The 24,064-nt window shown below is 38.7% G+C and overlaps 1 protein-coding gene across 3 annotated transcripts in view; it reads left to right on the top strand.

The window, feature by feature from the left end:
• The window catches only part of LOC133632807 (homeobox protein orthopedia-like), a 221,786-nt gene that overhangs the window by 162,378 nt on the left and 35,344 nt on the right, over window positions 1-24,064 (top strand). Inside the window, exon 1 of one of the 3 annotated variants that reach the window (XM_062025507.1) lies at window positions 15,502-15,587. The exons of the other annotated variants lie outside the window; for them this stretch is intronic. The gene's annotated coding sequence lies outside the window, so the exon portion shown is untranslated. Of the gene's footprint in view, window positions 1-15,501; window positions 15,588-24,064 lie in introns of those variants that run through there. 3 annotated transcript variants of the gene reach the window in all.

Raw genomic sequence — 24,064 nt, 5'->3', positions numbered from 1 at the left:
GGACGACTGTATACCTTACAATATTTAGTTTACAGTTGAGATGTCCGATAATATCGGCCGATAAATGCTTTAAAAAATGTAATATCGAAAATTATCGGTATCGTTTTTTTTAATTATTGGTATCGTTTTTGTTTTTTTTGGTTTTTTTAAAATTATTAAATCAACATAAAAAACACAAGATACACTTACAATTAGTGCACCAACCCAAAAAACCTCCCTCCCCCAAAAGGGTTGTTTTTTTCTGTTATTAATATTCTGGTTCCTACATTATATATCAATATAGATCAATACAGTCTGCAAGGGATACAGTCCGAAAGCAAAAATGATTGTGCGTGCTGCTGGTCCACTAATAGTACTAACCTTTAACAGTTAATTTTACTCATTTTCATTAATTACTAGTTTCTATGTAACTGTTTTTATATTGTTTTACTTTCTTTTTTATTCAAGAACATTTTTTAAATTAATTTATCTTATTTTTTTTTTTTATTTTTTTTTAAAAAGACCTTATCTTCACCATACCTGGTTGTCCAAATTAGGCATAACAATGTGTTTATTACACGACTGTATATATCGGTATCGGTTGATATCGGTATCGGTAATCAAGAGTTGGATAATATCGGAATATCGGATATCGGCAAAAAAGCCATTATCGGACATCCCTAGTTTACAGTATATTGAAGTATAGCTTTAAACTAATTTGATTGAATCTACCCAAAATATGAATTACAATAACCGTAATTCACCTGATTATGATTAAATTAACATGAATTCATATATTTAGTGTGTTAATTTTTTTTTCACCTAATAAAAAAACCCCATAGAAAACGGTTAAAACTATTGATTTGATATGTTAAAAAAAAAAAACATACAAACACAACAAAGTGACATCACTCCCATGACACAATTCCTGAAAAGCGCCTGTAGATAACCAGGGCACTCACACATGAGTGCGCTCAGTGTGCCGCGACAAGACTGTACTAATCTTCATTGGCCCTCTTCTGAAGGTGAGTGTAATGTACCAAAGTCATTAACACGTCTTTCGCTCACACATTCATCAGCCTCTTCCTGCTCGTTCTCCTTTTTTTTTTTTTTTTTACTGCTGGCCAATATATACGACTCTCTGTGGGCTGCTGCTCTCACTTGAGCACACGCCCACATTACACACAACTGACCAGCGGCCTTAACCAAGGCGTAAATGGTAGACATCCATAACCCATTACATTAGGTACAACTGCATAATCTGTTTTGACAATACTGCCTTTATGAAAATAGTTGTGTAAAACAATATTTTCTGATTCTATATTTTGCCAAAGTATCTAGCGTAATACATTACCAACATATTAGAAACAACTATGGAACAGGGTGTGACGGTCTCAAGCCGTCATGTGGGTTCCAAGGACCACCAAGCACAGACACTGCGAGCAGGTGTAGACTTCTTTATTTTTCAATAAGAAAAAGTCTCTTGCGGGTTGCTTTTCAGCTCTGCCGCTTTCACTGCTCGTTCCTCGGTTCGCTTTTCAGCCTTCCGCATCGTCTGCATTTGCCTTTCGCGCTCTTCCGCGCTGCATGTGTTGCTGTTCGCTCTCCAACTCCTTCCGCCCCGTCGTTCTCGGCTGCCGCCCTTTTACACACTGAGAGGGGATTACTCAATTGTGCCACCTGATATTGTTTGCGGCGTCGAACCCGGCGCGCCCAACCTCGCTGCTCGCTCGCCGTCCACGCCTCCTCGCCGCCATCTTGGAGGGGGCTCCGGTGTGCCCTGCCTGGCTGTCGGACTGCCGGCCCCGCCTCTCCACACAGGGTTACTCAAACTTTTTGCTTCCAAGGGCCAAAGTTAATTTTTGAAAGCAATCATACTTTTTTCTGTGCATAGTCTTAGAAATGTATTTTTTTGCTTGTTCCTCTTCTTGTAGTTTCCATCATATATTGTGAAAACCGGCAGATGCTTGCTAATGTCGGTTATAAGTCGACCACTTGTAGTATTATCAAACATATTATCAATAAGTGTGGCACAGTGTCCTGTGATTCTGCTTGGCTTTATGATTTTGGGATATAAACAAGGGGTGTCAAACGTACGGTTTTATCCGGCCCGTGGGATGAGTTTACTAAGTATAAAAATGAACTCAAATTTTAGAATGAAAGAAACTGCTGTTCTAAATGTGTCGCAATAGCAATTATTTGTATCTTTGTAGATTATACTACATATATAAAACAAATAAACCACATGATGTTAGTGCACCAGTTGAGGAAAATGAACAAACTAGATAAATAATATTCTGTATTTTGATTTTGATATTATTTTTTTATCTTGATAGATTGAAAATGAGCACCAATGAGTTGACTGATGAACATTATCACATAATTTATTCAGGAAGTAAAAATAACAACAAATAAAGATAGAATACTATTAACTGCAACATGTAAGTTAAAAAAAAAACCCAACAACATTATGATTTGTACATTTTAAGTATGTGCTTGTTTTATTTTCAAACAAAGAAAACAATCTGAAGTTGGCTTTATTTTTAAGTTATCGTGCTGTGATTTTACCAGTCCGGCCCACATGGGAGTAGATCTTTCTCCACGTGGCCCCCGATCTAAAATGAGTTTGTCACCACTGATATAAACTGATGTTGTACATTGTATCAATGAAGTCATCAATTGACTTTTGCTTATTAGGGTTCAATAAGTCAATATTAAAGTCAAAACATAAGCAAATATTTTTTGACCGCTGTCTGTAAAATTTGCCTTGACCCAATCTTCAAATGTTTCAATACTTGACTTAGGTGATCTATATATATATGCAACTGATGAATATATTTTTGCTTTTTAATAACATATTTCAATGGTTATGCATTCTAAGATGTTATCAATAGAAATCACACATACTTGAATTATTTTGTAGTGTGGAACAATGATAGAAAAGGTTTGATAGAGTGAATTTAGTCAATCAGGCAACTGGCTGGAATGGGATGGACTTATACTCTCTTAAAGTTTAAGTGCAGTGGTAATTGGTTTAGGGCGACACCTACTAGCCACAATATATCATTAAGTTAAGCTCATGATGCGGACACATTTGTTACTGGATACGTTTCTGCCTCGGAGACTTTGCATGTGTATGTAATATGCAATAATATATGTTTATATAGACAAATGTCATGTTTTAGACTGCAATATTGTTCAATTAAGGACACTTATAATTACGTATTTCTAGCTTCTTGTTCTAATGTGTGATTAGTTGTTGTAGCTGCTAGCTCCAAAAAGACCAAACTTGTGTGCTTATTGGAGGACGTTTAGATGTTAAGTGGCTGTGCAACTTTGCACAAGTAAACACGGTGCAGGATTGCTTGCATCAAAGCTTATATCATACATTTTACATGCAAGCCCATAAAATCCTATTCTTTTTTTTGGGGGCGGGGGGGTGATATTGGACCAATATCAATATCGGATTAGCACACCCCGAGTGAGCTTGAAAGAGGTCAGTATGATTACGTATTACATTTTGACTGGCCCAACCTAACGCCTCAAAGGGCTAAATTAGGCCTCCTAGCCCTACTTTGGACTCCCCTGTCCTAAAATAACTTTAGCTAAGTTTACTATTACACTTGCTCTACTCTGTTTTCCCCCTAGAAGAGATTGTCAATCTGGTTCATGTTAAACACAGAAAAAAACCAGACTGTCAGTCACTGCTGAGACATTAAAGAGTTGTAGGATTACGTAAAATTGGCTTCTTCCTGCTCCTTTTTAAATATGTTGACTTATGCAAATGTGGAAATGTGTTGAATTACGTTAAGCTTGTTCGAAACAAACTCAACCATTACCACATGCCAGGTCAATTCAACTGATGGCCCGAGGGCCAAATCCTGCCCAGTAACTGACATCATACCGGCCCCTGGGTTCAAAAAAACCTGTGAGACAAACATTTTTGCAGCAAGTTTCTTGAAACACTATACAGTGCTCCTGTTGTAGAGAGGAACCTGGACCACTGTAAACACATTGGCAGATCCTTGCATTGTCATTTTAACCTTGCCAGAAAACATAGAACCCTGAGGTCTAACCTTGTGATTTACATAACTGAGGCGTTCCTCAAGGCAGCCTTTTATATCCTCGCTCTTTTTTTATTGTGACAATCTGTTTTATTAATAGTATTTATGTAACTAAGGTGTTGATGTAGCTTGTTTAGTTCAGATGCAGTCAGTAGCCATTTGGTTATCTTCTTTAGTTATACTGGTGGTGTTCCTCAAAGTTCTATTTTAGGTCCTCTCTTTTTCATCATGGTGGCCTGCAAGTTCAGTTCAAAAAACTTTTGGGAGACTCCCATTTTTGCAGCAGATTCTTCAAAACGTGAGAGTGTTGTCCTAGAAACTAATTTGGACTAGCTTTTTTGCAGAAGGTCCTTAAAAACAGCAAAGCACTCATGTTACTGACAAAATTAAAAGACCAAAACCAAACGTCTACTGTAGAGGACGCTGGTTCTCCGGAATATACCAAAAAAATCTCAAAGTGAAGGAAGAAGTCCGGCACCCCGGTTCTTAGCTTTCTGGAAATGTAGCCCCCAAAACATTTCAGTTGTATCACTGCCATATGCTGCGCAATATATATACGAACGCAATAATAAACATAGAACCCTGAGGTCTAAACTTGTGATTTACATAACTGAGGCATTCCTCAAGGCACCCCTTTATATCCTCGCTCTTTTTTCAGAGTGACAATTTGTTTTATTATTAGTATTTATGTAACTAGGGTGTTGCTGTAGCTTGTTTAGTTCAGATGCAGTCAGTAGCCATTTGGTTAACTTCTTTAGTTATACTGGTGGTGTTCCTCAAGGTTCTATTTTAGGTCCTCTCTTTTTCATTATTCGGGTTTTTCAATAGGTGGCCTGCGAGTTCAGTTCAAAAAACTTTTGGGAGACTCACATTTTTCCAGCAGATTCTTCAAAACGTGAGAGTGTTGTCCTAGAAACTAATTGGATTAGCTTTTTTGCAGAAGGTCCTTAAAAACAGCAAAAAAACTCATGTTACTGACAAAATTAAAAGACCAAAACCAAACGTCTACTGTAGAGGACGCTGGTTCTCCGGAATATACAAAAAAAATCTCAAAGTGAAGGGAGAAGTCCGGCACCCCGGTTCTTATCTTTCTGGAAATGTAGCCCCCAAAACATTTCGGTTGTATCACTGCCATATGCTGCGCAATATATATACAAACACAATAATAAACATAAAACCCTGAGGTCTAAACTTCTGATTTACATAACTGAGGCGTTCTTCAAGGCACCCTTTTATATCTTCGCTCTTTTTTTAGAGTGACAATTTGTTTTATTAATAGTATTTATGTAAATAAGGTGTTGATGTAGCTTGTTTAGTTCAGATGCAGTCAGTAGCCTTTGGGTTAACTTCTTTAGTTTTACTGGTGGTGTTCCTCAAAGTTCTATTTTAGGTCCTCTCCTTTTCATCATGGTGGCCTGCAAGTTCAGTTCAAAAAACTTTTGAGAGACTCACATTTTTGCAGCAGATTCTTCAAAACATGAGAGTGTTGTCCTAGAAACTAATTTGGACTAGCTTTTTTGCAGAAGGTCCTTAAAAACAGCAAAGCACTCATGTTACTGACAAAATTAAAAGACCAAAACCAAACGTCTACTGTAGAGGACGCTGGTTCTCCGGAATATACCAAAAAAATCTCAAAGTGAAGGAAGAAGTCCGGCACCCCGGTTCTTAGCTTTCTGGAAATGTAGCCCCCAAAACATTTCAGTTGTATCACTGCCATATGCTGCGCAATATATATACGAACGCAATAATAAACATAGAACCCTGAGGTCTAAACTTCTGATTTACATACTGAGGCATTCCTCAAGGCACCCCTTTATATCCTCTCTCTTTTTTTAGAGTGACAATTTGTTTTATTATTAGGATTCATGTAACTAGGGTGTTGCTGTAGCTTGTTTAGTTCAGATGCAGTCAGTAGCCATTTGGTTAACTTCTTTAGTTATACTGGTGGTGTTCCTCAAGGTTCTATTTTAGGTCCTCTCTTTTTCATTATTCAGGTTTTTCAATAGGTGGCCTGCGAGTTCAGTTCAAAAAACTTTTGGGAGACTCACATTTTTCCAGCAGATTCTTCAAAACGTGAGAGTGTTGTCCTAGAAACTAATTTGGACTAGCTTTTTTGCAGAAGGTCCTTAAAAACAGCAAAAAACTCATGTTACTGACAAAATTAAAAGACCAAAACCAAACGTCTACTGTAGAGGACGCTGGTTCTCCGGAATATACAAAAAAAATCTCAAAGTGAAGGGAGAAGTCCGGCACCCCGGTTCTTAGCTTTCTGGAAATGTAGCCCCCAAAACATTTCAGTTGTATCACTGCCATATGCTGCGCAATATATATACGAACGCAATAATAAACATAGAACCCTGAGGTCTAAACTTGTGATTTACATAACTGAGGCATTCCTCAAGGCACCCCTTTATATCCTCTCTCTTTTTTCAGAGTGACAATTTGTTTTATTATTAGTATTTATGTAACTAGGGTGTTGCTGTAGCTTGTTTAGTTCAGATGCAGTCAGTAGCCATTTGGTTAACTTCTTTAGTTATACTGGTGGTGTTCCTCAAGGTTCTATTTTAGGTCCTCTCTTTTTCATTATTCGGGTTTTTCAATAGGTGGCCTGCGAGTTTAGTTCAAAAAACTTTTGGGAGACTCACATTTTTCCAGCAGATTCTTCAAAACGTGAGAGTGTTGTCCTAGAAACTAATTGGATTAGCTTTTTTGCAGAAGGTCCTTAAAAACAGCAAAAAAACTAATGTTACTGACAAAATTAAAAGACCAAAACCAAACGTCTACTGTAGAGGACGCTGGTTCTCCGGAATATACAAAAAAAATCTCAAAGTGAAGGGAGAAGTCCGGCACCCCGGTTCTTATCTTTCTGGAAATGTAGCCCCCAAAACATTTCGGTTGTATCACTGCCATATGCTGCGCAATATATATACAAACACAATAATAAACATAGAACCCTGAGGTCTAAACTTCTGATTTACATAACTGAGGCGTTCTTCAAGGCACCCTTTTATATCTTCGCTCTTTTTTTAGAGTGACAATGTGTTTTATTAATAGTATTTATGTAAATAAGGTGTTGATGTAGCTTGTTTAGTTCAGATGCAGTCAGTAGCCATTGGGTTAACTTCTTTAGTTTTACTGGTGGTGTTCCTCAAAGTTCTATTTTAGGTCCTCTCTTTTTCATCATGGTGGCCTGCAAGTTCAGTTCAAAAAACTTTTGGGAGACTCCCATTTTTGCAGCAGATTCTTCAAAACGTGAGAGTGTTGTCCTAGAAACTAATTTGGACTAGCTTTTTTGCAGAAGGTCCTTAAAAACAGCAAAGCACTCATGTTACTGACAAAATTAAAAGACCAAAACCAAACGTCTACTGTAGAGGACGCTGGTTCTCCGGAATATACCAAAAAAATCTCAAAGTGAAGGAAGAAGTCCGGCACCCCGGTTCTTAGCTTTCTGGAAATGTAGCCCCCAAAACATTTCAGTTGTATCACTGCCATATGCTGCGCAATATATATACGAACGCAATAATAAACATAGAACCCTGAGGTCTAAACTTGTGATTTACATAACTGAGGCATTCCTCAAGGCACCCCTTTATATCCTCTCTCTTTTTTCAGAGTGACAATTTGTTTTATTATTAGTATTTATGTAACTAGGGTGTTGCTGTAGCTTGTTTAGTTCAGATGCAGTCAGTAGCCATTTGGTTAACTTCTTTAGTTATACTGGTGGTGTTCCTCAAGGTTCTATTTTAGGTCCTCTCTTTTTCATTATTCGGGTTTTTCAATAGGTGGCCTGCGAGTTCAGTTCAAAAAACTTTTGGGAGACTCACATTTTTCCAGCAGATTCTTCAAAACGTGAGAGTGTTGTCCTAGAAACTAATTTAGACTAGCTTTTTTGCAGAAGGTCCTTAAAAACAGCAAAGCCCTCATGTTACTGACAAAATTAAAAGACCAAAACCAAACGTCTACTGTAGAGGACGCTGGTTCTCCGGAATATACCAAAAAAATCTCAAAGTGAAGGAAGAAGTCCGGCACCCCGGTTCTTAGCTTTCTGGAAATGTAGCCCCCAAAACATTTCAGTTGTATCACTGCCATATGCTGCGCAATATATATACGAACGCAATAATAAACATAGAACCCTGAGGTCTAAACTTCTGATTTACATAACTGGGGCGTTCTTCAAGGCACCCTTTTATATCTTCGCTCTTTTTTTAGAGTGACAATTTGTTTTATTATTAGTATTTATGTAAATAAGGTGTTGCTGTAGCTTGTTTAGTTCAGATGCAGTCAGTAGCCATTGGGTTAACTTCTTTAGTTTTACTGGTGGTGTTCCTCAAAGTTCTATTTTAGGTCCTCTCCTTTTCATCATGGTGGCCTGCAAGTTCAGTTCAAAAAACTTTGGAGAGACTCACATTTTTGCAGCAGATTCTTCAAAACATGAGAGTGTTGTCCTAGAAACTAATTTAGACTAGCTTTTTTGCAGAAGGTCCTTAAAAACAGCAAAGCACTCATGTTACTGACAAAATTAAAAGACCAAAACCAAACGTCTACTGTAGAGGACGCTGGTTCTCCGGAATATACCAAAAAAATCTCAAAGTGAAGGAAGAAGTCCGGCACCCCGGTTCTTAGCTTTCTGGAAATGTAGCCCCCAAAACATTTCAGTTGTATCACTGCCATATGCTGCGCAATATATATACGAACGCAATAATAAACATAGAACCCTGAGGTCTAAACTTCTGATTTACATAACTGGGGCGTTCTTCAAGGCACCCTTTTATATCTTCGCTCTTTTTTTAGAGTGACAATTTGTTTTATTATTAGTATTTATGTAAATAAGGTGTTGCTGTAGCTTGTTTAGTTCAGATGCAGTCAGTAGCCATTGGGTTAACTTCTTTAGTTTTACTGGTGGTGTTCCTCAAAGTTCTATTTTAGGTCCTCTCCTTTTCATCATGGTGGCCTGCAAGTTCAGTTCAAAAAACTTTGGAGAGACTCACATTTTTGCAGCAGATTCTTCAAAACATGAGAGTGTTGTCCTAGAAACTAATTTAGACTAGCTTTTTTGCAGAAGGTCCTTAAAAACAGCAAAGCACTCATGTTACTGACAAAATTAAAAGACCAAAACCAAACGTCTACTGTAGAGGACGCTGGTTCTCCGGAATATACCAAAAAAATCTCAAAGTGAAGGAAGAAGTCCGGCACCCCGGTTCTTAGCTTTCTGGAAATGTAGCCCCCAAAACATTTCAGTTGTATCACTGCCATATGCTGCGCAATATATATACGAACGCAATAATAAACATAGAACCCTGAGGTCTAAACTTCTGATTTACATAACTGAGGCATTCCTCAAGGCACCCCTTTATATCCTCTCTCTTTTTTTAGAGTGACAATTTGTTTTATTATTAGGATTCATGTAACTAGGGTGTTGCTGTAGCTTGTTTAGTTCAGATGCAGTCAGTAGCCATTTGGTTAACTTCTTTAGTTATACTGGTGGTGTTCCTCAAGGTTCTATTTTAGGTCCTCTCTTTTTCATTATTCGGGTTTTTCAATAGGTGGCCTGCGAGTTCAGTTCAAAAAACTTTTGGGAGACTCACATTTTTCCAGCAGATTCTTCAAAACGTGAGAGTGTTGTCCTAGAAACTAATTTGGACTAGCTTTTTTGCAGAAGGTTCTTAAAAACAGCAAAAAACTCATGTTACTGACAAAATTAAAAGACCAAAACCAAACGTCTACTGTAGAGGACGCTGGTTCTCCGGAATATACAAAAAAAATCTCAAAGTGAAGGGAGAAGTCCGGCACCCCGGTTCTTAGCTTTCTGGAAATGTAGCCCCCAAAACATTTCGGTTGTATCACTGCCATATGCTGCGCAATATATATACAAACACAATAATAAACATAGAACCCTGAGGTCTAAACTTCTGATTTACATAACTGGGGCGTTCCTCAAGGCACCCTTTTATATCTTCGCTCTTTTTTTAGAGTGACAATTTGTTTATTAATAGTATTTATGTAAATAAGGTGTTGATGTAGCTTGTTTAGTTCAGATGCAGTCAGTAGCCATTGGGTTAACTTCTTTAGTTTTACTGGTGGTGTTCCTCAAAGTTCTATTTTAGGTCCTCTCCTTTTCATCATGGTGGCCTGCAAGTTCAGTTCAAAAAACTTTTGAGAGACTCACATTTTTGCAGCAGATTCTTCAAAACATGAGAGTGTTGTCCTAGAAACTAATTTGGACTAGCTTTTTTGCAGAAGGTCCTTAAAAACAGCAAAGCACTCATGTTACTGACAAAATTAAAAGACCAAAAATAAACGTCTACTGGAGAGGACGCTGGTTCTCCGGAATATACAAAAAAAAATCTCAAAGTGAAGGAAGAAGTCCGGCACCCCGGTTCTTAGCTTTCTGGAAATGTAGCCCCCAAAACATTTCAGTTGTATCACTGCCATATGCTGCGCAATATATATACGAACACAATAATAAATATAGAACCCTGAGGTGTAAACTTGTTATTTACATAACTGAGGCATTCCTCAAGGCACCCCTTTATATCCTCGCTCTTTTTTTAGAGTGACAATGTGTTTTATTAATAGTATTTATGTAACTAAGGTGTTGCTGTAGCTTGTTTAGTGCAGATGCAGTCAGTAGCCATTTGGTTAACTTCTTTAGTTATACTGGTGGTGTTCCTCAAGGTTCTATTTTAGGTCCTCTCTTTTTCATCATTCGGGTTTTTCAATAGGTGGCCTGCGAGTTCAGTTCAAAAAACTTTTGAGAGACTCACATTTTTGCAGCAGATTCTTCAAAACATGAGAGTGTTGTCCTAGAAACTAATTTGGACTAGCTTTTTTTACAGGAGGTCCTTAAAAACAGCAAAGCACTCATGTTACTGACAAAATTAAAAGACCAAAACCAAACATCTACTGTAAAGGATGCTGGTTCTCCGGAATATACAAAAAAAATCTCAAAGTGAAGGGAGAAGTCCGGCACCCTGGTTCTTAGCTTTCTGGAAATGTAGCCCCCAAAACATTTCAGTTGTATCACTGCCATATGCTGCGCAATATATATACAAACACAATAATAAACACGTTGTTAAATGAACAACGAGTTATCTTTTTAAAAGTGTGTAGGTGTACATTACGATGAATTAAACATTTCTGATTATAAATGATGTGTGTGAGCAAAGGTGTTTCCTCCTCTTGTAGGTCCTTTATTTCCTATATATGACACCGTGGATGTGGACTGAGTGAAGGGGGCACCCTGAGTTAACGCCATTAACCACTCACAGCCTCATAATCATTACTGATTGGACAAATTTCTAAAATTGCCTTCTTTATTACCAATTACATAGAACACTTATCTTTCTCAATATCAATCAGCACGCTGTGATAATGCATAATTAAGTCTCGCAGGCCAATCTGGATGAATTATCTAATATAAATTTAATGACAAAATCAAAGGCTTCTTAATAAAACACCATTCAGTGTTGTTTGTTCGCCGAAATGAAAAGGAGAAGTGTGACCCCCTTCTGCTGATGTTTAATGCATCGCGTGTCATCACAGGTTTCCACCAATATGGCTCCTGGGTGACCTTGTGCTATGTTAAGAATATCTGTGTAGGTTTCACACACTGCAACATTTCCTGCAGTGACATTGGGCTGCCCGGCTTCCTCCGGGAGCCCGGACGAAGGCAGCCACCGCGGAGGGGGATGGCTTTCGGATTCATAAAATTCATAGAATTCTTCACAAATGGCTGAACACAATTTCCTCCCAATTTCCTCATTATGCAAATATGCAAAATATCAAATCCAGGCCAATTAAGGGCAGCCACGGCTTCAGATTTCCCCGGTTTAAGTCGTAATTGCAGAAACCTTCCAATAATTACGCGGCTAATTGGGAATATTTGCGACAGATACAACAAATTCCCCCCGCAAATTACATTTCATCCGCCGAACCACCGCGCCCCACTGAAAGCCTATAGAGGCCTAATTTCTCTTACATAATGAAAGGAACTGAAACCTTGTAATGGCATTTGAGCGCCATGCAGCTTTTGTAATGTGGAATGATAAAATAAATTAAGCAGAAATTCATACATATCGCTCTAATCCATTTCAAAGGCACTTGATTTGTTTTGGAAATAGCAGCGGGTCGTTCCAATTTGAGGCGTAAATAGGCAGTTAGAGGGCAGGGGTGCTGCAGAGCGGATGGGAGGGAGGCCGGCGCTCAGGAGATGCGCACGTTATTTGCACATGCATGAGAGCAAATCAAGCAGTAACCTTCAAAACTTTCGCTGCTACTTTTACTCCAAAGGTGTTTTTTCGTCTTATTCTTCCTGCAGTCTGCTTCTCATCCACACACTTGACCTCCAACACGGTCACAACAACAATTGTGCACGTTCACACAGGCCTGTCAGAATCACTAACAGCTTTTCTTTGAAAAATATGTACAATTAATTAAAGGCCTACTGAAATGAATTTTTTTTATTTAAACGGGGATAGCAGATCCATTCTATGTGTCATACTTGATCATTTCCCGACATTGCCATATTTTTGCTGAAAGGATTTAGTAGAGAACATCGACGATAAAGTTCGCAACTTTTGGTCGCTGATAAAAAAAAGCCTTGCCTGTACCGGAAGTAGCATGACGTCGCAGGTTGAAGGGCTCCTCACATTTCCCCATTGTTTTTACCAGCAGCGGGAGCGATTCGGACAGAGAAAGCGACGATTACCCCATTAATTTGAGCGAGGATGAAAGATTTGTGGATGAGGAACATGAGAGTGAAGGACAAGAGTGCAGTGCAGGACGTATCTTTTTTCGCTCTGACCGTAACTTAGGTAAAAGGGCTCATTGGATTCCACACTTTCTCCTTTTTCTATTGTGGATCACGGATTTGTATTTTAAACCACCTCGGATACTATATCCTCTTGAAAATGAGAGTCGAGAACGCGAAATGGACATTCACAGTGACTTTTATCTCCACGACAATACATTGGTGAAGCACTTTAGCTATGGAGCTAACGTGATAGCATCGTGCTTAAATGCAGATAGAAACAAAAGAAATAAGCCCCTGACTAGAAGGATAGACAGCAGATCAACAATACTACTATCAGGAGACACCGAACCAAACACTGGACCTGTAACCACACGGTTAATGCTGTGCCGCCTGTCGAAGCCTAGCAATGCTGTTGCTAACGACGGCATTGAAGCTAACTTAGCTACGGGACCTCGTCAGAGCTATGCTAAAAACATTAGCGCTCCACCTACGCCAGCCCTCATCTGCTCATCAACACCCGTGCTCACCTGCGTTCCAGCGATCGACGGCGCGACAAAGGACTTCACCCGATCATCGATGCTGTCTGCGGCTAGCGTCGGATAGCGCGCCTGCTATCCAACTCAAAGTCCTCCTGGTTGTGTTGCTGCAGCCAGCCACTAATACACCGATCCCATCTACAGCTTTCTTCTTTGCAGTCTTCATTGTTCATTAAACAAATTGCAAAAGATTCACCAACACAGATGTCCAGAATACTGTGGAATTTTGAGATGAAAACAGAGCTGTTTGTATTGGGATACAATGTGTCCGAATACTTCCGTTTCAACCATTGACGTCACGCGCAAACGTCATCATACATAGACGTTTTCAACCGGAAGTTCCCCAGGAAATTTAAAATTGCACTTCATAAGTTAACCCGGCCGTATTGGCATGTGTTGCAATGTTAAGATTTCATCATTGATATATAAACTATCAGACTGCGTGGTCGGTAGTAGTGGGTTTCAGTAGGCCTTTAATACAATTGCATAAAGTGAAAACTAATCTTACTTACTTTTATCCACGACAATGACAGTTCACCTAATGCTGATTTCATTACCGTGGTACCTCAACTTAAGAGTGCCCCGATTTAAGAGTGTTTTGAGATAAGAGCTCTTTCTCTCTGCTAATTGTGGCTAATTGTAAAGGTTTTAGTTTGAAGCATCCCCGCCATTAGTTGGCATAGCCAATGTCACAGTAAGCCCCCTAATATCCGCCCAAAACAGATTTTCTTACTTATAGCTCGAGATCAACATAACTTTGTTTTCAATGGGAGGAAAGAAAGTGATAGGGCATGATCTTTGCTGAATTAAAAAAAGAAATCATCAAAAACATGACAGTGCGTCGTCAACATCCATCCATCCATTTTCTACCGCTTGTCCCTCAACATGGTGGAGCAATTTGAGCGTATCACGGCTAGTCTGCACCAGACTGAAGAAGAAATAGTGTTGTCCCGATACCAATATTTTGGTACCGGTACCAAAATGATTTTGATACTTTTCGGTACTTTTCTAAATAAAGGGGACCACAAGAAATTGCGTTATTGGCTTTATTTGATCAAAAAATGTTACGGTACATTAAACATATGTTTCTTATTGCAAGTTTGTCCTTAAATAAAATAGTGAACATACTAGACAACTTGTCTTTTATTAGTAAGTTAACAAACAAAGGCTCCTAATTTAGTCTGCTGACATATGCAGTAACATATAGTGTAATTTGCCATTGTGTTATTTTGGCAAAATTATTAAGGACAAGTGGTAGAAAATGAATTATTAATCTACTTGTTCATTTACTGTTAATATCAATCAATCAATCAATCAATGTTTATTTATATAGCCCTAAATCACAAGTGTCTCAAAGGGCTGTACAAGCCACAACGACATCCTCGGTACAGAGCCCACATACGGGCAAGGAAAACTCACCCCAGTGGGACGTCAATGTGAATGACTATGAGAAACCTTGGAGAGGACCGCATATGTGGGTAACCCCCCCCCCCCTCTAGGGGAGACCGAAAGCAATGGATGTCGAATGGGTCTGACATAATGTTGTGAAAGTCCAACACATCAGCGAAAGTCCAGTCCATGGTGGGGCCAGCAGGAACCATCCCGAGCGGAGACGGGTCAGCAGCGTAGAGATGTCCCCATCCGATGAACAGGCTAGCGGTCCACCCCGGGTTGGGAGCAGAGTAGAAAAGAAAAGAAAAGAAACGGCAGATCAACTGGTCTAAAAAGGGAGTCTATTTAAAGGCTAGAGTATACAAATGAGTTTTAAGATGAGACTTAAATGCTTCTACTGAGGTAGCATCTCTAACTTTTACCGGGAGGGCATTCCATAGTATTGGAACCCGAATAGAAAACGCTCTATAGCCCGCAGACTTTTTTTGGGCTCTGGGAATCACTAATAAGCCGGAGTTCTTTGAACGCAGATTTCTTGCCGGGACACAGGCACGTGCACACATAGGGCCCTATGGGTGCTTGAGCCCCTGCCCTTTTTTGCCTTGTCTTAAAAAGTGCCCTCTGCCTGTGTGTGTGTGTGTTTTTTGTTTTTTTGTTTTTTTCTTTAAACAACACTAATAAATTCCTGTCAGGGATGTAAAAAAACAAAAAACAAAAAAAACTCCACGTTTTCTTGTAATACGGGGTTGTTTGAGCCTGCCGCTTTCGCCAGAGAGAGAGAGGGCGAGTGAGTGAGTAAGTGAGAGGAGAGAGAGCCAACTGCGCCCCTGAGCCGGAGACGTGACAGTGGAGCAACTTGAACCTGTGAGTTATGTTATGGTCTAGTCGCCGTCCACTTATTCAGCTTCTAATATGGGTAATATTTCAGAAAAACGCTGTATTATTCTATTATTCAATGTGTCAGCTTCTGTTTTTGCCGGACGTCGGAGCACGGCGCATCAATTGAGCACGGCACATCAATTCCGCACAGAGCAGAGCGGATCGTGCGGGACAGGAAGTAGTGTACAAAATACAAAATAAAACACCGGGTTAATTTTCAAAATAAAATGCACTGTGTTTACGGCGGATCACATTTCTCTCACAGTAGAGGTTTAGATATAAAGTTTATTGTGACTTTGCTATTACTGTGTGGGTTAACAAAATAATAATAATAATAATGATAATAATAATAATAATAATAATAATAATGATAATAATAACAATAATAAGAATAATAATAATGATAATAATAATAATAATTATTATTATTATTATTAATAATAATAATAATTTCAGCATTCTGGGGATATAAGATGTAGGTTATCTGTTAGGAATATTACCATCTGTATTTAAACTTGATTCATGTTGATTATGCCTGCAGCACAATGCCAAAAAAAGAAAGGATACAGAAAAGGAAGGAGAAGGAGCGCCAGGAAGCAGCTAAGGGTAGCAGACCTCTTAATGCATGGCTAAAATTGATGATTTCACAGCATTTCATGGAAGCCCTGAATTTACATTGAGGAGCATATTTGGGTATGGGTGGCCTCCATCCTACAGCCCTCTACTGGCCCCTGGTCCATATTTTTGGCCCTGTATTGCATTTCAGTTGTTTAGTCTGAGCATTAAGTGAGAAAGACCATAAGTTACAACTTGATGGTGTTTTCATCAAGTTAAGGGAAGAAGGACAGATTTTCACATTTAAGTTTTTTCCATTTGGGTATTTATTTTTGTATTTTTTTTCAAAGTTCATGTTGCACTGTTCAATGTTCAATATTAAAGTGCTTATCTTTAACAATAAATAGCCAATAATAAACCAGTGTTTTGTTGCTTTTCATGTCTACCAAGCCTATGATAATGTGAATTAACTCATTATGACAATAATTTGTTGACACAAAAGAAATGGCAATCACTTTTACCTACAAAGGACACACAGCTAAGTAGTTAGCTTCCTAGTAGCAAATTTAATTTTACATTAATTTCCATATTGTGTAAAGGACCAAAAAAAATGTTCCTGCCCTTTTCTGACTTTGAGCCCCTGCCCCTCTATAATCATGTGCACGTCCCTGCCGGGACATATGGTACAATACAATCGGCAAGATAGGCAGGAGCTTGACCGTGTAGTATTTTATACGTAAGTAGTAAAACCTTAAAGTCGCATCTTAGGTGCACAGGAAGCCAGTGCAGGTGAGCCAGTATAGGCCTAATATGATCAAACTTTCTTGTTTTTGTCAAAAGTCTAGCAGCCGCATCTGCTTACTATCTCTTTTAACGTGTTCTATCTACACTTCTGTTAAAATGTAATAATTACTTATTCTTCTGTTGTTTGGTACTTTACATTAGTTTTGGATGATACCACAAATTTGGGTATCAATCCTTGGGTAGGAAGGAGGAGTGTGCATTCAAGACAGTTTAGCAACCTAGGGTGGAAGTTAAGGATTTTGGGCCCGATTTCTTGGTTCCATATTTGTAGTTCTCAAAATCCTTCTCCCTCCAAAACTATGAATGAACACATGTGGAGTTATGTACTTAACAAAAAAAGGTGAAACAACTGAAAACATGTTTTATATTCTAGTTTCTTCGAAATAGCCACCCTTTGCTCTGATTACTGTTTTGCACACTCTTGGCATTCTCTCGATGAGCTTCAAGAGGTAGTCACCTGAAATGGTTTTCACTTTCACAGATGTCATAGTTTTGATGCCTTCAGTGTCAATCTACAATGTAAATAGTCATGAAAATAAAGTAAACACATTGAAATGAGAAGGTGTGTCCAAACTTTTGTCCTGTACTATATATATATATATATATATATATATATATATATATATATATATATATATATATATATATATATATATATATATATATATATATATATATATATATATATATATATATATATATATATATATATTTATAGGCAGCACGGTGACAGAGGGGTTAGTGCGTCTGCCTCACAATACGAAGGTCCTGAGTAGTCGTGAGTTCAATCCCGGGCTCGGGATCTGTCTGTGTGGAGTTTGCATGTTCTCCCCGTGACTGCGTGGGTTCCCTCCGGGTACTCCGGCTTCCTCCCACCTCCAAAGACATGCACCTGGGGATAGGTTGATTGGCAACACTAAATTGGCCCTGGTGTGTGAATGTGAGTGTGAATGTTGTCTGTCTATCTGTGTTGGCCCTGCGATGAGGTGGCGACTTGTCCAGGGTGTACCCCGCCTTCCGCCCGATTGTAGCTGAGATAGGCTCCAGCGCCCCCGCGACCCCGAAGGGAATAAGCGGTAGAAAATGGATGGATGGATGGATATATTTATATACATATATATATGCACATAAATCACAGAAGAAAACATTATATATATGTTTTCTTCTGTGATTTATGTGCATATATATATATATATATATATATATATATATATATATACAGGTATATATATATATATATAAATATAAATATATATAATGTGTGTGTATATATATATATATATATATATATATATATATATATATATATATATATATATAATGTGTGTCGCCCTGGGATGAGGTGGCGACTTGTCCAGGGTGTACCCCGCCTACCGCCCGAATGCAGCTGAGATAGGCTCCAGCGACCCCAAAAAGGGACAAGCGGTAGAAAATGGATGAATGGATGGATGGATATATATATATATATATATATATATATATATATATATATATATATATATATATATATATATATATATACACATAAATCACAGAAGAAAACATACTACAACGATTAAATAAGATAAACACAAGCAGCAGGATAACATTAAAATAAAATAAATAAAAATGGTAAAAACCCTCCACAATATTCAATGTCCAGCATACAGGCTTGCTCGCCAATGGTTCCACGGACTGGATGAAAAACTGACAGAACTGCAAGTCGGGTTAGTCAGACCATTAATTACTTTGTTGTCTGACTCAGCTACCCTACACATAAACCTATACATGAGATTACGTCAAGTGGCAGAGCAGGTGGGGACCCCAACACTGACAAACATTTGGCTTGTGCTGCAGCGCCTCGACGCTCTTAAGAGCAGCCTCATGCTGTCATTGTAAGCCACTATGAGCTGTTTAACACTGGCTCGTTTAAACCCACACCACAGGTGGGCAGTGTACAGTGGTGAGCAATATGCTTTAAAAAGTGTGATCTTCACAGAAACTGAGCCCATGCTGAACTTTCGACAAATGTTAGTAGATCAGGCTCAAAGTCTAATTAAGTTTGACGCATTGTTCAATGAATTGCACAAAAAACAGCAAGCCCCATCACTCATATGCACTGTGAGTCATGTGTGATTACTTTGTCTGCTAAGCATCCAAGCAGGCCTCTACACCCTAAACAAAGTGCCATTATTACTTCCTAGTTTTAGCTGTCAATCACTTACAGTATATGTCACTTTGTGGCGGTATCATTTTGTGGCAACTATCTGTTTTGAGGTTGTTTTTTTTCTGAGAACGGCAGTGTACACCTGTACACGCAGTTGTGATTGATGAGAGGACAAAAGTCTTGTCATGGGGGACAGGAAGTAGACTAAAGTGCGCTCTGCTTCTGTCAGGAGGAGACCCCATTCATCCATCCTCCACACAACCCCACATGTACAGTAAATAGCATTTCAGACTATTTTCTATCTGTTTGTAGGCGTAATCAATTGAACCCGCTTCCTCCAAACTCGTTTAGGCAGGCTAAACATTGCTGATTCCCAAAACAAAAGACTAATCCAGGGCTTTTTTCAATCATAAAAGGATTTTTTTTTCCACCTAAACTATCAAAATGACCTTTCCTCAAGTGTCAGGCTGTCAAGTCGTGCCAAAGCAACAGGTGGCGCTGTAACCTCTGGCTGGCTCATTGCCAGCCTTTTCAAAAAATAAATAGTGACAATGACCAAGGACGTAAAGCACGGCCTGATATTTAATTGATATTGAATTTCCTGGCAGGTGTTGAAATCATGATGATGAATAAAATAAAATGATAAAAGAGGAGTTTCTTGTCAACCTTGAGTTAACAAAAAAATATGACCAAAATTGTCTTCCTCTTATTAAGTCTAATTCTAAATCCTAGACAGAATCTTGTAAAACTAATTATTTGCATTTTTACGGTGCTCCAATTGATCCCCGCGCACTCTTGCCTACAATAAGATGGTCATATGAAGTTATGTAATCCATGAATTAAAATCCAAGTCAGCAATTAAATAACTGCCCTTTACATGTCATCAGGAGCAATGGATTCCATAATTGGTGGCAATTCATTTTGTACACACTATCCTATTTAAAGTATGAATAACTGTGCGTGTGTGTGTGCGCGTGTGTGTGTGTGTGTTTCTGTACCTATTTGCCTGTGTGTGTGATAGCCTGTTAATTGTCTGTCAGTGTTCCCACACACACCTCTGCTAATGGTCCACTTGCTATTCAGTCTGCGGCCTGCATGTGTGCAATGCCCCCCCCACCCCCCCTCCTCACCCCTCACCCCGAAACCCCCATCCTTTTGGTACGGATTGTTCCGTTACAATAGCAGCCACTCATTTACTAATTAACTTCTCCACAAGCTGCCTGTGAACGTGTTGTGACATTATCATTTTTTTGCTGGGGTGTCCAAACTTTTTCCACAAAGGGCAGGATACATCAAAGGCTTTAAAGCAGGGGTGTCAAACGTACGGCCCGAGGGCCGGATCAGGCCCGCGAACAGGGTTCATCCGGCCCGCGGGATGAGTTTGCTAAGTATAAAAATGAGCCGAAATTTTTGAAATGAAATAAACTGCTGTTCTAAATGTGTCCACTAGATGTCACAATAGCAATTCTTTGTATCTTTGTAGATTATACTACATATGTAAAAAAATAAAAATAAACCACATGTTAGTGCACCAGTCGAGGAAAATTAGCAAACTACATTTGATTTTGATATTATTTTTTATCTTGATAGATTAAAAATTAACACCAATGAGTTGACTGATGAACATTATCACATAATTTATTCAGAAAGTATAAACAACGACAAATAAAGATATAATACTATTAACCATAACATGTAAGTGTAAAAAAACACAACATTTTCAGAATGTGCTTGTTCTATTTTTGAACAAAGAAAACAATCTGAAGTTGTTTTTATTATTAAGTTATCGTGCCGTGATTTTACCACTTGGGAGTAGATTTTTCTCCATGTGGCCCTCGATCTAAAATTAGTTTGACACCCCTGTTTTAAAGGCTTTAAACCCAATCCAATGTAGATTAATACATGCCAATCTCAGCCTTGTGTTAATGGTGACAAAGCAAATTAAAGTAATTACTAATAATCCCAACAATAATGATATCATATTGTTTTTTAGACGATGCCAATTAAAAAAACAAGCTGAAAAATGGCCCTCCGTTCCCACATTGTGAAGCAATCACCAGACACTTTATTAGGTACACCTTATGCAATCCAATGCAAGATCCTCAGGTATGATCGACATGGTTAAAGGGGTAGTTATTTGCGTGTTTATGATTTTGGTTGTAGTTTAAACTTTGCAGTGATGTCTGTTGAGATGTCCCGATTAAGGATCAGCTCGGAAGGCGAGTTTTGCATTTTTAATTGATCTTTACCGCAGTTGCGTCCCAGTGTTGACATGGCTAAAGATTACTCACGTGAAATATTCTCGCAAAAATGATGCTTGCCAGAACACCAATGTTGAATTTAAGACCAAGTTGCAATTCATCTACAGTGCAAAGTCACCAATCAATGTATGTTTTGGTCATTTAATTTTCTTTTCATGAATGGAAATTTAAAAAAAAAAAAAAAAATGTTTTTTTTAAATTAGATTTTTCATCCAACCATCCATTTTCTCCCGCTGGTCTATCTCGGGGGTGTGGGTGGGCTGGAGCCTATCCCAGGGGCATAAGGCAGAGTACATTTTGGACAAGTCGCAGGGCTGAATTTGATTTTAAAATACATAAAATAAAATGTAAAAAAAAACACAGCGTTGTTAATTTTTGGTGTCGAAGAGCAATAACTACATCTAAAAAACGATTAGATTTTCATTTCATATTTAAATTGGCCATAGTGTGTGAATGTGGGTGTGAATGTTGTCTCTCTATCTGTGTTGGCCCTGTGATGAGGTGGCGACTTGTCCAGGGTGTACCCCACCTTCCACCCGAACGCAGCTGAGATAGGCTACAGCACCCACCGCAAATCCGAAAGGGGTAAGCGGTAGAAAAGGGATGGATGGATGGATTACTGTGTAATCCCTAGTAAACACGGAAAAACAAACCAAAACGGACATTTTTCATATTACGACACCGGAACCGGAAGTAGCGATTAAAGGAAAGGACTGCGGACTGACATGTGAGAAAAAAAATACTGTACTCGTGTTGTGTCGTGAGTGATCACATCCTTTTTCGCCCCACTTTTGGGTGACGTGCATAGAGATTCATAGATGTCAGTCCTTGTTGTCTAGCATAATTTCTGTGTCGGACTCAAAAGACATTTTAGTCAGAGTCACAGGCACATGCCTACTGGAGTAACCCGCTTTTACTGTGAAAATAAAAACTTCCAGTGCCAAAATATGAATAAAACATCAGTTGTGGTCGGATTTTATTTTTCATTTGACTAGGGATGAACATTTTTATTATATGAAATATAAACTGAAAATAAAACCCTTTTTAGTAGTTATTTCTCTTTGACACACTGGTTTAAATGTAACTTAGATAATGGGTTTCACTATGTAAAGCGCTTTGAGTCATCAGAGAAAAGCGCAATACAAATATAAATCACTTCACACTTCTTGTTTTTTTGAATTTTTTTCAATTTTCATTCAGTAAAACCTCTAAAGGCCTTAGTGGCCACATGCGTGGACAGCACTTTTTAGCTCTTATTTCCAAAATTGTGTACACTACTTATGTGGACACTTATACTGCCATCTGGTGGTGTCAGAAGAGTATAACATACAATGGAATTTGGGAAAAAAAAGTGTAAAAATAAAAATTAGCATGTCACTACACATGAAGTACACGTTTGTGTACTTATGGACTAAGTACATCATATCAAAAGATGGTTTTTAATTTTTATTCTAATTAGGGTCCAATAATCCCAAATAGCAAAGAAAAATTTAAAAAAAAGCATGTAAACAATCAGCTTGGGCCTTAAGAGGGTAAAGAAAAAAAATGACCAAAACATGTAGTGACACAATTCTCACCACCATGGCTACAAGGTTTCTTCCAAGTAGTAATATCACTGGAGGAGTGGAGAAAAAGGAACGGCTCAGCATGCCACACACACACACACACCGAGCTTCCATGTAAAGTAGGAGTTATCGATCCAGACGTTGTTACTATCGATGCTTATAGTATAAGGGTCTATATATATTTCTTGTTCCGGTTATTGCAAAATCATTTTTGGGTCGTTTTTGTTATTGTTTACAAACTCGCGGAGTAAGTGTCTGGATACAGGAAGGCTTTAAGGCCAAAGCCCAAATTATTTAAACGAGAGCTAATAGTAGTTGTTGCTTTAGTTTAGTAATTGTGTACTTGCCACTTTATTTTGTTAAAAAAAATTGTAACATTCAATACAGAAAATAATAATTAAACAAATTAAAATAATGGGTTTGGAGGCCAAAAACGTTGATGGGGACATCCCTATAGTGTTAGGTACACTTTGTATGTGAGCATAGACTTGAACGCTCTACTTCAGCACCATGGACAGCACCATAGCATCCCCTCAGTTGTGCTGAAAGAAAGCTCCCATTTTCTCCCTCCTGATTTTGGAGGTGGGAAAACCCACAAAAACCATAGAATCACAGCAGTTCAACACAATATTTCCCCCCCTGATGCTGACAGACGTTGCTTGTAAGTCTCTCTTCTGTGGGAGCGCGCCGCCACTCTCATTACACACGCTGATTAAAGCATAGATTAACCAGCAGTGGCCCTGCACGCTCCTCACCAGCGGCGCGCTCAATATCAATTAGCGGCTGAGCCAAAAGCAGCATGTCCACCGGTGGCTCTCGTCTGCAGCCTCCTCATCACGCTGCATGGCAACCCCCATCTGCTTTAAAAACAAGAATAATGGTGAACAAAAGACGCCTCAGCTCAACTCCAATGCCTGTGAAATGGTCTGGAAGGTATATGAAAAGTTACTATAGCAATTCAATGAATTCTGGAATGATGATTGTTTCATCCATTTTCTACCAGTTATCCCTTTGGAGGTCGCGGGGGGGGTGCTGGAGCCTATCTCAGCTACAATCGGGCTGAAGGCGGGGTACACCCTGGACAAGTCGCCACCTCATTGTTTCAGATCTGCATATTTTAAAGCAAGTAAT

Source organism: Entelurus aequoreus, linkage group LG17 (genome assembly GCF_033978785.1).
Source record: "Entelurus aequoreus isolate RoL-2023_Sb linkage group LG17, RoL_Eaeq_v1.1, whole genome shotgun sequence".
Taxonomy (NCBI): domain Eukaryota; kingdom Metazoa; phylum Chordata; class Actinopteri; order Syngnathiformes; family Syngnathidae; genus Entelurus; species Entelurus aequoreus.
The sequence above is the reverse complement of the archived record's forward strand: the minus strand, read 5'-3'. Positions and strand labels throughout refer to the sequence as shown.